The following is a 12,334-nucleotide window of genomic DNA, read 5'->3' as shown; positions in this document are numbered from 1 at the left end:
CTTCGCGGCCAGTGCACCCGCTGGGGGCTAATGTTGCCAACCTCCTCCCCGTCCAACTCACCCCTCCCCGTCCAACTCACCCCTCCCAGTGCTGACCCTGTGGATGCTGGCAGTGGATCAGCCATCACCGACCCTCTCAGCATCTCCCGCCAGAATGTCCGTTTACTTGCGAACAAGACCCTTGCCATCCATGAGCTTATCGTGGATGATTGCATCGAGATCATGGCCCTGACGGAAACTTGGCTGAGGGGTAATGACATCTTACCCTTAAATGAAGCCTTCCTGCCTGGCTATACCTTCCACCACTTGCTCCGCCCAGACTGCCGGTTGGTCTAATGGCCTCAAAGTTCTTGCATAACCATTGCCTTCCATTCTCTGCATAGAAGTATTTCAAGTACAACTATAATTGCAACAGGTTCGCCACACAATTTTCCATGGTTTAGGTTCTAGTTCTTTGTTATCGTCCTCAAATGCCACTGGTTCATTGCCAGACACCCATTCTGATTTCAGTCTCCTAAATACTCAATCTCATAAATACTAAATTTTCTATACATGTTCCTAATATCCAAATAATTACTGATTATCCTCGGTGAAGGATTATTTATTCCAATCAGCACGTCTACTAATTATACTATTGCTTTTCTAACTACTTCATATAATCCAGTTCTACCTGCCTGGCAGGATGTAGTTGCAAATAATGGTGCCAGTGCCTTGTTACCTATATTGTAATGTATTGGCGCTAACATAAAGCATTTTATCTTGTACCTTTGAACCTATCTGCCACTGGAATGATAGTGCGTATATCTTGCAAGCAGTGTTAACTTTTATTCTCTCCATTATAAACCACTGCAAATTAATTTGTCATGCCTTCCAGTAATTATTCAGTCTTTCTGTAACTAACACATACACATAGAAACACATAGAAGATAGGAGCAGGAGTAGGCCATTTGGCCCCTCGAGCCTGCTCCGCCATTTAATGAGATAATGGCTGATCATCCAAATTCAGTACCCTGTCCCTGCCTTCTCCCCATATCCCTTGATCCCTTTAGCCTTAAGAAATATATCTAACTCCTTCTTGAATATATTTAATGAATTGGCCTCAACTGCCTTCTGTGGTAGAGAATTCCACAGGTTCACCACTCTATGGGTGAAGAAATTCCTCCTCATCTCTGTCCTAAATGGCTTACCCCTTATCCTTAGACTGTGACCCCTGGTTCTGGACTCCCCCGCCATCGGGAACATCCTTCCTGCATCTAGTCTGTGTAGTCCTGTTAGAATTTTATAAGTTTCAATGAGATCCCCTCTCATTCTTCTAAACTCTATATCGAATATAAGCCCAATCGACCCAGTCACTCCTCATACGTCATTCCTGCCATCAGTCTGGTGAATCTTCACTGCGCTCCCTCCATGGCAAGAACATCCATATACAGTAACTTCTTTTATAATGTAATAATGGCTTACGTCCTTAATTTCCCATTTATTGTAGCATGTGATCTTTGCCAGCTGGCAATTTTAGGCGTAACACCAGATGTTTGTTTCAGGATAAATGATCAAAGCAGAAATTGGGATGGTCATTGGATTTTCTGTTTTGGCATTCTCATTAAATTTGGCGATAATGTGGTGGTACTGTAAAAGAAGTATAAACACTTTACAATCTTTTTTTGATTTATAATGGTAAATTGTTTTACCCAAGGACACTATTTAGACTTCTGATCATTTTGATCAAGGCTGTTTCAGATGCAGACTGACCTGTGCAATTTCAAAATTTTCTGTTTATTTATTTAAAATTCCCAACATTTGTGGCTGTTCTGTTAACTCTACTAGTTGTTTTTTGATGTTTAATTTGTTTGCTGTTGGTACATGGTTAAACATTATATAAACTCACCTCAACAGATATATGCAGTTTTTAACCTTGATAGCCTTCTGCAGATCACAGAATCACAGAAACCCCACAGTGCAGATAGAGGCCATTTCGGCCCATCGAGCCTGCACCGACACATATCCCACCCGATCCCCGTAACCCCAACACATATCCCACCCTATCCCTGTAACCCCACCTATTTAATCCCCCTAACACTAAGGGTCAATTTATCATAGCCAATCAACCTAACCCGCACATCTTTGGACTGTGGGAGGAAACCGGAGCACCCGGAGAAAACCCACGCAAACACGGGGAGAATGTGCAAACTCCACACAGACAGTCGCCCGAGGCCAGATTCGAACCCGGGTCTCTGGCGCTGTGAGGCAACAGTGCTAACCACTATGCCACCGTGCTGGTTGTTGCTTTTTTCCTCCCTTTTTTTTTTCTCCTGCAACTTTCTACCCTCCTCATCTGAAAGCGCCAAGTCATATTGGGGTCAGTCTTCATCAAAGTTAAGCTAAACACTGGCTGCCTTTTGTATTTTTATCAAAGTGGCCAATCTTCATTTCATCAGCTGAGGCGGTGAGTATCATAACCCTATCTTTACTTGCTGTCCACTCATGCACATATGCATTTTTCACAGAAGTTAAATTTTATTGCAAATATCGTAGTTGATTTCCCCCCCCCCCCCCCCCCCCCCATCCCCTCACTTCTCTACCCCACTTGCTGTGGAGCGATTAAAATCAGGGATGCTCAAGAGGCCAGAATTGGAGGAGCGCAGAGATCCAGGGGGGTTGTAGGGCTAGAGGAGTTAAAGTTAGCTAACCCATCACATACCAAGGAGAGAGAAAGCCCACAGATAAACCTGTTTTTTATGAGTCATCTTTCTTCCATTTCTAGCGACTGAATGAGTCAGTACTTCAAAAGATTTGTTCTACAATAATGTGTAATTTTCAGCTACATTGTTGACTAGTTTGAATTATACATAGAAGATAGGAGCAGGAGTAGGCCATTCGGCCCTTCGTGCCTGCTCCGCCATTCGATGAGATCATGGCTGATCCTTTAATTCAGTATCCCGTCCCCGCCTTCTCTCCGTAACCCTTAACCCCTTTTGCCCGTAGAAATATATCTAATTCCCTCTTAAATATATTTAATGAGCTGGCGTACACTGCCCTCTGTGGCAATGAGTTCCACAGGTTCACCACTCTCTGAGTGAAGAAATTCCCCCTCATCTCTGTCCTAAATGGTTTAGCCCTTATCCTTAAATTATGTCCTCTAGTTCTGTTCTCACCCGCCAAGGGAAACATTCCTTCTGCATCCAGTCTGTCTAGACCTGTCAGAATTTTATACACTTCTATGAGGTCCCCTCTCAATCTTCTAAACTCCAGTGTGTACATCCCTAAACTACATAGTCTCTCCTCATAGGTCATTCCCGCCATTCCTGGTATCAGCCTGGTGAATCGCCGCTGCACCCCCTCCATGGCAAGAACATCCTTCCTCAGATGAGGCGACCAAAACTGTACACAGTACTCGAGGTGTGGTCTCACCAGTGCCCTGTACAGCTGCAGCAAGGTATCCCTGTTCCTGTATTCTAACCCTTTTGCTATGAAGGCCAGCATACCGTTTGCCTTCTTGACCGCCTGTTGCACCTGCATGCTCGCCTTCAGTGACTGGTGTACAAGAACACCCAGGTCTCTCTGTACTTCCCCCTCTCCCAATCTATTGCCATTTAAATAATAATTTGCCCTCCCGTTCCTGCACCCAAGGTGGATAACTTCGCACTTGTCCACATTATAGTGCATCTGCCATTTATCCGCCCAATCGCCCAGTCTGTCCAAATCGCTCTGGAGCTTCCTGGTCTCTTCCTCTGAGCCCACCCCCCCTCCTAGTTTAGTGTCGTCTGCAAATTTGGAAATGCTGCATCCGACTCCCTGATCCAGGTCATTAATGTAAATTGTGAACAGCTGGGGGCCCAGGACAGATCCCTGTGGTACCCCACTTGTTACTGCCTGCCATTCAGAAAATGAGCCGTTTATTCCAACTCTCTGTTTTCTATCTGACAGCCAGTTCCCTATCCACGCCAAAACTTTCCCCTTTATCCCATGAGCCTCAATTTTCCATGCTAATCTTTTATGTGGGACCTTATCGAAGGCCTTTTGGAAGTCCAGGTACACCACATCTACTGGCTCTCCCCCATCTATTCTACCAGTTACTCCCTCAAAAAATTCCAATAGATTAGTCAAGCACGATTTACCCTTTGTAAATCCATGTTGACTCTGTCCTATCCTGTCCCCATTTGCTAAGTGCTCCGCTATTTCATCCTTAATGATGGACTCCAGCATTTTGCCCACAACTGATGTAAGGCTTACAGGTCTGTAATTACCTGCTTTTTCCCTACCCCCCTTTTTGAATAGTGGGGTAACGTTAGCTACCCTCCAATCCATCGGCACTGTTCCCGAGTCTAATGAATTCTGAAAAATCATCCTTAGTGCATCCGCTATCTCTAGGGCCACCTCCTTCAGTACCCTAGGATGCATGTTATCAGGCCCTGGGGATTTGTCCACCTTCAATCCCTTTAGCTTCCTTAACACCATATCCTTAGAGATATTGATTTGCGTCAGTTCCTCCTTTGCCAATGTCCCTATTTTTCCCGATATCCCAGGGAGGTTTTTTGTGTCTTCCTTCGTAAAGACTGACCCAAAGTATGCATTTAGTTGATCTGCCATTTCCTTATTTCCCATTATATATTCCCCCGTATCTGACTGCAATGGACCAACTTTGGTTTTCACCAGTCTTTTCCTTTTGATATATTTATAAAAGCTTTTGGAGTTAGTTTTTATATTTTCCGCCAGCTTGTTTTCGTAAGCTATTTTGCCCCTCTTGATCATGCCCTTTGCCCTCCTTTGCTCTATCTTAAACTGTTCCCAATCTTCCGCTCTGGCGCTTTTTTTGGCTATTTTATACGCCCTATCTTTGGATTTTATGCTGTCTCTAATTTCCCCTGTTATCCACGGTTGAGTCACCTTTTTAGATTTCCTTTTATGCCAGATTGGTATAAACAATTTTTGCAATTTTGTCATTCTATCTTTAAATGTTTGCCATTGTTTATCTACCTCCAGTCCTCCCAGGAACGTTGTCCAATCAGACCTACTCAGTTCCCGTCTCATGGCATCATAATTCCCCTTGTTTAAATTCAGGACCTTAGTCTCTGAGTCAATTTCTTCGCTCTCCATTTCGAGTGAGAAATCGATCATGTTATGATCGCTCTGACCCAAGGGTCCCCGTACAACAAGATTACTGATTAGTCCCTTCTCATTGCACAGTACCCAGTCCAATATAGCCTGTTCCCGAGTTGGTTCCTCGACATATTGATCCAGATAACCATCCCTTAAACACTCAAGGAATTCCTCCTCCTCATTATTTTTACTGATTAGGCTAGTCCAATCTATATGTAAGTTAAAGTCACCTATGATGACAGCTGTGCTCTTATTGCACGCTTCTCTAATTTCCCTCGTGATGCCCTCCCTAACCTCTATTTTACTATTTGGAGGCCTATATACCACTCCTATTAATGTTTTTCGCCCCTCGCTATTTCTTAGCTCCACCCATATAGATTCTGTATTAACTGAGTTAATATCCTTCTTTTCAATTGCATTTATCCCCTCTTTTACTAGCAATGCTACCCCTCCTCCCTTTCTTTTTTGTCGATCCTTCCTAAATACTGAATACCCCTGTATGTTAAGCTCCCAGCCCTGCTCACCCTGCAACCATGTTTCCGTAATCCCAATTAGATCATAATTATTAACCTCTATTTCCACAGCTAATTCATCTACCTTGTTCCTGATGCTTCTCGCATTAAGGTATAAAACCCTCAGGCTTTTTTTATGCTCACATTTTTTATGAATTAGTTTGGCCCTTTGTTTTTTGTTCCTCACCCTTTTACCATTTATTTCTGTCTGCCTTTCACTTTCCTCTATTTCACTACATAGGTTTCTAGCCCCCTGCCATACTAGTTTAAATGCTCCCGAACTGCTTTATCAAAAATTACCCCGAGAACATCAGTTCCATCTCTGCACAGGTGAATTATGTTTCAATTATACGAAATTGTGAGTATACACTGTTTTATGGAATTGTTATTGTTAACTACTTTTCTGATATGCTGATAAAGGACTGAATGAACATCACTTGTGTAATTTTATGATACGATATATAAGTTAATCCTGAAAGTTCACAAAGATGATTCCAGGTATCCATCATTTTAGTTATGAAGAATGATTAAGAAGATTTAGCTTTTCTTTGGAAAAGATTTTGGCAATGAAATTCGGCACTTTAGCGGCAGCTGTTATGGCCAGTTTTGGCAAAAAAAATGGCGGTCACCTCGCTTCCGGCACATCCCGCAGCAGCCGCCATTTTGGGCAGGTCGGCAGCGCAGCCATTGCCTGCGTTCGCTAGAAAAATGGTAATGAGGCAGATCATGACGTCAATCAGTGTGCAATGCTGATTTGGCGCATGACCTGCCATTTTCGACGTCACTGCTCCATTCAACACCCTCTCCAAAACACGAACAGCTGAACATGCATTCAGCTGCACGAGAGAACCTGATCACTCCAGTCAAACCGATGGAGAAGAGTTTTAACGAAATTGTTGATATCCTACAGGAACACTTAAATCCTACACCGTTGCTGATAGCAGGAAGATTTAAATTCCACAAGAGAAATCAGCATAAAGATGAGAGCAATGCTGATTACCTTACGGAACTACGCAAGCTATCAAAGCACTGCCAGTTCGGAGCAGGACTGGCAGATACCCTACGGGACAAATTTGTCTGTGGACTCCTGAGTGAAGGAACCCAGAAGAGGTTACTCTCGGAGAAAGAGCTGAAGCTAGATAAGGCTTTCAGCGTGGCAGTATCGTACGAAGCAGCAGCAAGGGGAGCTGCGGAAATGCAGCAAAAGCCAAAGGAATACGGCACCCGTGAAATGACACGGGGAGTTGAAAAATGTTATTGATGCAGCAGAACAACCCATGACCAGAAGGACTGCTGGTCCAAGGACAAAACATGCAGGCAATGCGGAAAGATGGGACACATTGCACGAGTTTGCAGGTCCGGGAAGAAGACTAACGACAACAAAAAGACGACTAAGGAAAAGTACAGGAAAGTACAAAAGATGACGGACAGTAGTTCCGAAGACCAGAAGAGCAATAGTGAATCCGGGAACAAGAGACTAAGCTGTCTCAAACTACACAACATAATCACAAAAGAGGATCACCGAACCATTTGGGTCACCCTCACGATAGCAGGGTCCCAAGTCAAAATGGAATTGGATACAGGATCAGCCCTGACCGTCATGAAGCGACGAGACTACGAGCGGCTATTCTCACACATACCCTTGAAAGACACATCCATTGTCTTGAAGACATATACGGGGCAGAAAGTATACCCCAGAGGGAAAATAAGGGTGCCTGTCGAATACAATGGGAAGGAAATACAGAAATTGTATCTGTACATACTGCAAGATGGTGGACCACCGTTATTGGGATGTGAATGGATCAGAAAGATAAGTTTAGACTGGCACTCCATTCAGGCACTGACTGTGGCTGGTAAAAAGGATGACGACGTCACACCTGGACGATTGTCAAAAATCTTAGCTAACGCCAAAGAGGTATTTCAACAAGAACTGGGAACTCTTAAAGGCGTAACCGCCTCGATAAAAATAGAAGAGAATGCAATTCCCAAGTGTTTCAAAGCAAGACTGGTACCGTATGCAATTCGCCCAGCCGTCGAGGCAGAGCTGGAGAATGCAGGCATGTTAACTAAGGTAGACTGGAGCGAGTGGGCGACACCCATCGTTCCTATCATGAAGAAAACGTTAAACAATAAGTCTGAGGAGCCAAGGAAGGTTCGCATCTGTGGGGACTTCAAGGTGACTGTGAACCCAGTCCTTCACACTACAGTATCCTCTTCCGAGGATAGAAGATATTTTCGCCTCACTATCTGGAGGGAAACGTTTTACAAAAATTGACCTAGCGCAAGCATATTTGCAGATGGAGGTTGAAGAATCCTCTAGGAAGTATCTCACGATAAACACTCACAAAGTTCTTTAGCAGTATAATCGACTGGTATTCGGAGTAGCATCAGCTCCGGCGATATGGCAAAGAGCGATGGAACAAGTCCTGCAAGGGATTCCGGGGACTCGGTGTTACTTGGACGACATCCTAGTGACAGGTGAAGATGACAGTGAACACCTTGCCAACCTAGAGCAGGTGCTCACTAGACTAAGAGAACATGGGCTACGAGCCAATCGCCCCAAGTGCGAGTTTTTTAAGAAACAGATATCGTATTGTGGCCACGTGATTGATGAAGAGGGGTTACATAAGTCCCCTGACAAAATTGAAGCGGTAGTTAAGGCTCCAGCGCCTGAAAATGTGTCGCAACTGAGGTCATTCCTCGGATTGGTGAATTACTACCATAAGTTTTTGCCGAATTTGTCCACAATTCTGCACCCACTGAACGCCCTGCTACAAACTGGAGTAGCATGGAAATGGAGCGATGAATGTAAGCGGGCCTTTCAGAAGTGTAAAGGCCTGATCACTTCAAGCGAAGTATTGGCTCACTACAACCCATCACTACCGATAAGACTGGCGTGTGATGCGTCTCCCTACGGCGTTGAAGCAGTACTGTCACATAAATCCCTTGATGGTTCAGAGAGGCCGATAGCTTTTGCCTCACGCTCGTTAACTGCAGCCGAGCGTATCTACGCCCAGATTGACAGAGGCCCTCAGCCTGGTGTGGGGGGGTGAAGAAGTTCAATCACTACCTGCACGGACAGAAATTTACTCTACTAACTGATCATCAACCTCTTGTCTCCATTTTCAACCCTAAGAAGGGCGCCCCGATAATGACAGCATAACGGCTACAGACGTGGTCCCATTTCCTAGGGGCACACCAATATGACATTGAGTACAAAGGAACTAAACAGCATGGGAATGCTGATGGATTGTCGCGCCTACCGTTGCCGACGGTGGAAGAAGCACCTGCAGTGGATCCTGTGGAGATATTCCACTCGACCATAGTCGAATGTCTACCTGTGACGAATGCAAACATAGAAAAGGAAACACGAAATGACCCGACACTCTCCAGGGTCTATGATTTAACGGTGAAGGGATGGCCAGCACATGGCGAACCACTGTTGCCAGCATTCTCGCCGAGAAGAGAACAGCTGTCAGTGTGCAGAGGAACCTTGATGTGTGGATCCAGAGTAGTAATTCCACCCAAATTGAAGGATAGAGTGCTCAATGAGCTTCATGAGGGTCATCTGGGAGGGGTAAAAATGAAGAACTTAGCCAGAGCGTTTGTGTGGTGGCCGGGAATCGATAGAGAAATCGAAGAGATGACCAAGAGCTGTACAGGATGCCAGAAGGTCCAAAACGCCCCACCACAAGCCCCTCTACATCCATGGGAGTGGCCCTCATCTCCATGGCAAAGGGTACACATTGATTTTGCTGGTCCATTTATGGACTCGATGTTTTTAATTGCGGTGGATGCTCATTCAATGTGGCCAGAGGTACTAAAAATGTCCTCAACCACCACAGAAAAACTATCACAGTCTTACGAACCATATTCGCCAGAAATGGGCTACCTGAACAGATTTGCTCCGACAATGGACTACAGTTTGTCTGAAGAGGTCCGGAGGTTCTTAAAGAACAATGGTGTTAAGCATTACACATCCGCCCCATATCATCCAGCCACCAATGGATTGGCTGAGAGGTTCGTTCAAACATTCAAGAAGGCTATCAAGGCAATGTGTAATGAAGACATACCCCTACAACACAAGGTGGATAACTTCTTGTTTGCCTACCGGAATGCGACACGTGGTTACCAACCAAACTCCAGCCATGATGTTCTTCAATCGAAGACTAAGATGCCGCTTGGATTTGGTTAAGCCAAACATCAGAAGAGATGTGGAGAACAGGCAGTTTCAGAATATGAATGAAAGGCCAACCAGGAGTTTCAAGATAGGTCAACCAGTTTTGGCCCGGGACTACCGCACAGAGAAATGGCAGACGGGAACGATCTGCACACGGCAAGGATCTCTAATGTATACCGTGGACGTTGGAGAGAGCATTGTAAGACGCCATGCTGACCAGGTTCTAGAGTCACTGGAAAAAGTCAAATCTACACCACGATCCTATACACCTGGTGATGAAACCGAAGTACCAATTGCATCTACCTCCGAATCGGTGATATTGGAAGCAGACGAACCAAACAACGACGTTGATCCCGAATCAACTTTGCCAGAAGAACCTGATACCCCAAAGAGGCGTTATCCAGACAGAATCGGGAAGCCTCCTCAAAGACTGAATTTATAATTGATTAACTTCAGCTAATGTATATAGCAACTGTAATTGTAAATATGTTATTTAATTATTAATCGAATGTTATGTACTGTTTAGTTAAAAGGGGAGGAATTGTAGTGTATGTACCTTGAAGAAGGAACTATATTACATAGATACATAGATACATAGAAGATAGGAGCAGGAGTAGGCCATTCGGCCCTTCGTGCCTGCTCCGCCATTTAATGAGATCATGGCTGATCCTTTAATTCAGTATCCCGTCCCCGCCTTCTCTCCGTAACCCTTAACCCCTTTTGCCCGTAGAAATATATCTAATTCCCTCTTAAATATATTTAATGAGCTGGCGTACACTGCCCTCTGTGGCAATGAGTTCCACAGGTTCACCACTCTCTGAGTGAAGAAATTCCCCCTCATCTCTGTCCTAAATGGTTTAGCCCTTATCCTTAAATTATGTCCTCTAGTTCTGTTCTCACCCGCCAAGGGAAACATTCCTTCTGCATCCAGTCTGTCTAGACCTGTCAGAATTTTATACACTTCTATGAGGTCCCCTCTCAATCTTCTAAACTCCAGTGTGTACATCCCTAAACTACATAGTCTCTCCTCATAGGTCATTCCCGCCATTCCTGGTATCAGCCTGGTGAATCGCCGCTGCACCCCCTCCATGGCAAGAACATCCTTCCTCAGATGAGGCGACCAAAACTGTACACAGTACTCGAGGTGTGGTCTCACCAGTGCCCTGTACAGCTGCAGCAAGGTATCCCTGTTCCTGTATTCTAACCCTTTTGCTATGAAGGCCAGCATACCGTTTGCCTTCTTGACCGCCTGTTGCACCTGCATGCTCGCCTTCAGTGACTGGTGTACAAGAACACCCAGGTCTCTCTGTACTTCCCCCTCTCCCAATCTATTGCCATTTAAATAATAATTTGCCCTCCCGTTCCTGCACCCAAGGTGGATAACTTCGCACTTGTCCACATTATAGTGCATCTGCCATTTATCCGCCCATATTCTGCAGCCCCTGTATACTGCAGTACCAGTAGTGACCACCCCTGTATATAAGCCTGTGTAGTAACTTTGTATAGTAGTTCCAGTTTTGTCTTCATTCAGTAAACACCTGTTATAACCAACTTCTGCAGTCCGTGTCTCAATTACACACGGACGTTACAACAGCCTTCTGACTTGGAGGCGAGAGTGGTACCCACTGAGCCACAGCTGACATCCATGTCATTAATATAGATTGTAAATAGCTGAGGCCCAAGCACTGATCCTTGCGGCACTCCACTAGTTACAGCCTGCCAACTGGAAAAAGACCAGTTTATCCCTACTCTGTTTTCTGACCATTAACCAATTCTCTAGCCATGCTAATATATTACCCGTAACCCCATGAGCCCTTATCTTGCGTAGCAACCTTTTATGTGGAACCTTTCTGTAATGACTGCTCTGCTCTGGTATTACAACAGTTGTGGAGTGCACACCTATTGCTGTTTTAACATGATGAAAGATGGTAGAAACTATTAAAAATTGCTCTCAGAATAGCATAGTGGTTACATGCACAGAATGATATTACACTGAGCCATATAAAGCAGAAATTTCTCAACCTAACTCCTTGGTCTCTGCTGAATTAGCTGATCTTGGCCAATGTGGTACGATAGCAAAATACTGCAGATGCTGGAAATCCGAAATAACAGAAAATGCTGGAAAAACTCAGCAGGCCAGGCAACATCCGTGGAGAGAAATTAGAGTCGACGTTTCGGGTCTAACCCTTTTTCAAAACTGGAAAGGAAATGAAATAGATCGAAAGGCAGGGGTGGGAGAGAACAAAAGAAGTGAAGAGACATTAAGAGGTATTCGAAACGAGACAAGATGGTGATTCATTTCCTTTCCAGTTTTGAAAAAGGGTTAGACCCGAAACGTCGACTCTAATTTCTTTCAATGGATGTTGCCTGGCCTGCTGAGTATTTCCAGCATTTTCTGTTGTTATTTTGGCCAATGTGGTGTTGAACTACAATTAATCTCTGGGTCCCCAGGCTAGGGTGGGGAAAATCAACTCCTGATCACTATCTTGTGTCTCCTCCACATGTGTGGAAAGCTGTCAGGTTAGGAGAGGATTGGATTTGCTTA

The 12,334-nt window shown here is 44.6% G+C and overlaps 1 protein-coding gene across 6 annotated transcripts in view; it reads left to right on the top strand.

Annotated features, from left to right (window-relative positions):
- Positions 1–12,334, top strand: part of LOC147122081 (uncharacterized) — a 144,749-nt gene that overhangs the window by 27,470 nt on the left and 104,945 nt on the right. The gene's annotated exons all lie outside the window — the stretch shown is intronic.

Source organism: Somniosus microcephalus, chromosome 3 (genome assembly GCF_052327205.1).
Source record: "Somniosus microcephalus isolate GS21.2 chromosome 3, FLI_Smic_1.0, whole genome shotgun sequence".
NCBI lineage: Eukaryota > Metazoa > Chordata > Chondrichthyes > Squaliformes > Somniosidae > Somniosus > Somniosus microcephalus.
This window is presented reverse-complemented; position numbering and strand designations above follow the sequence as displayed.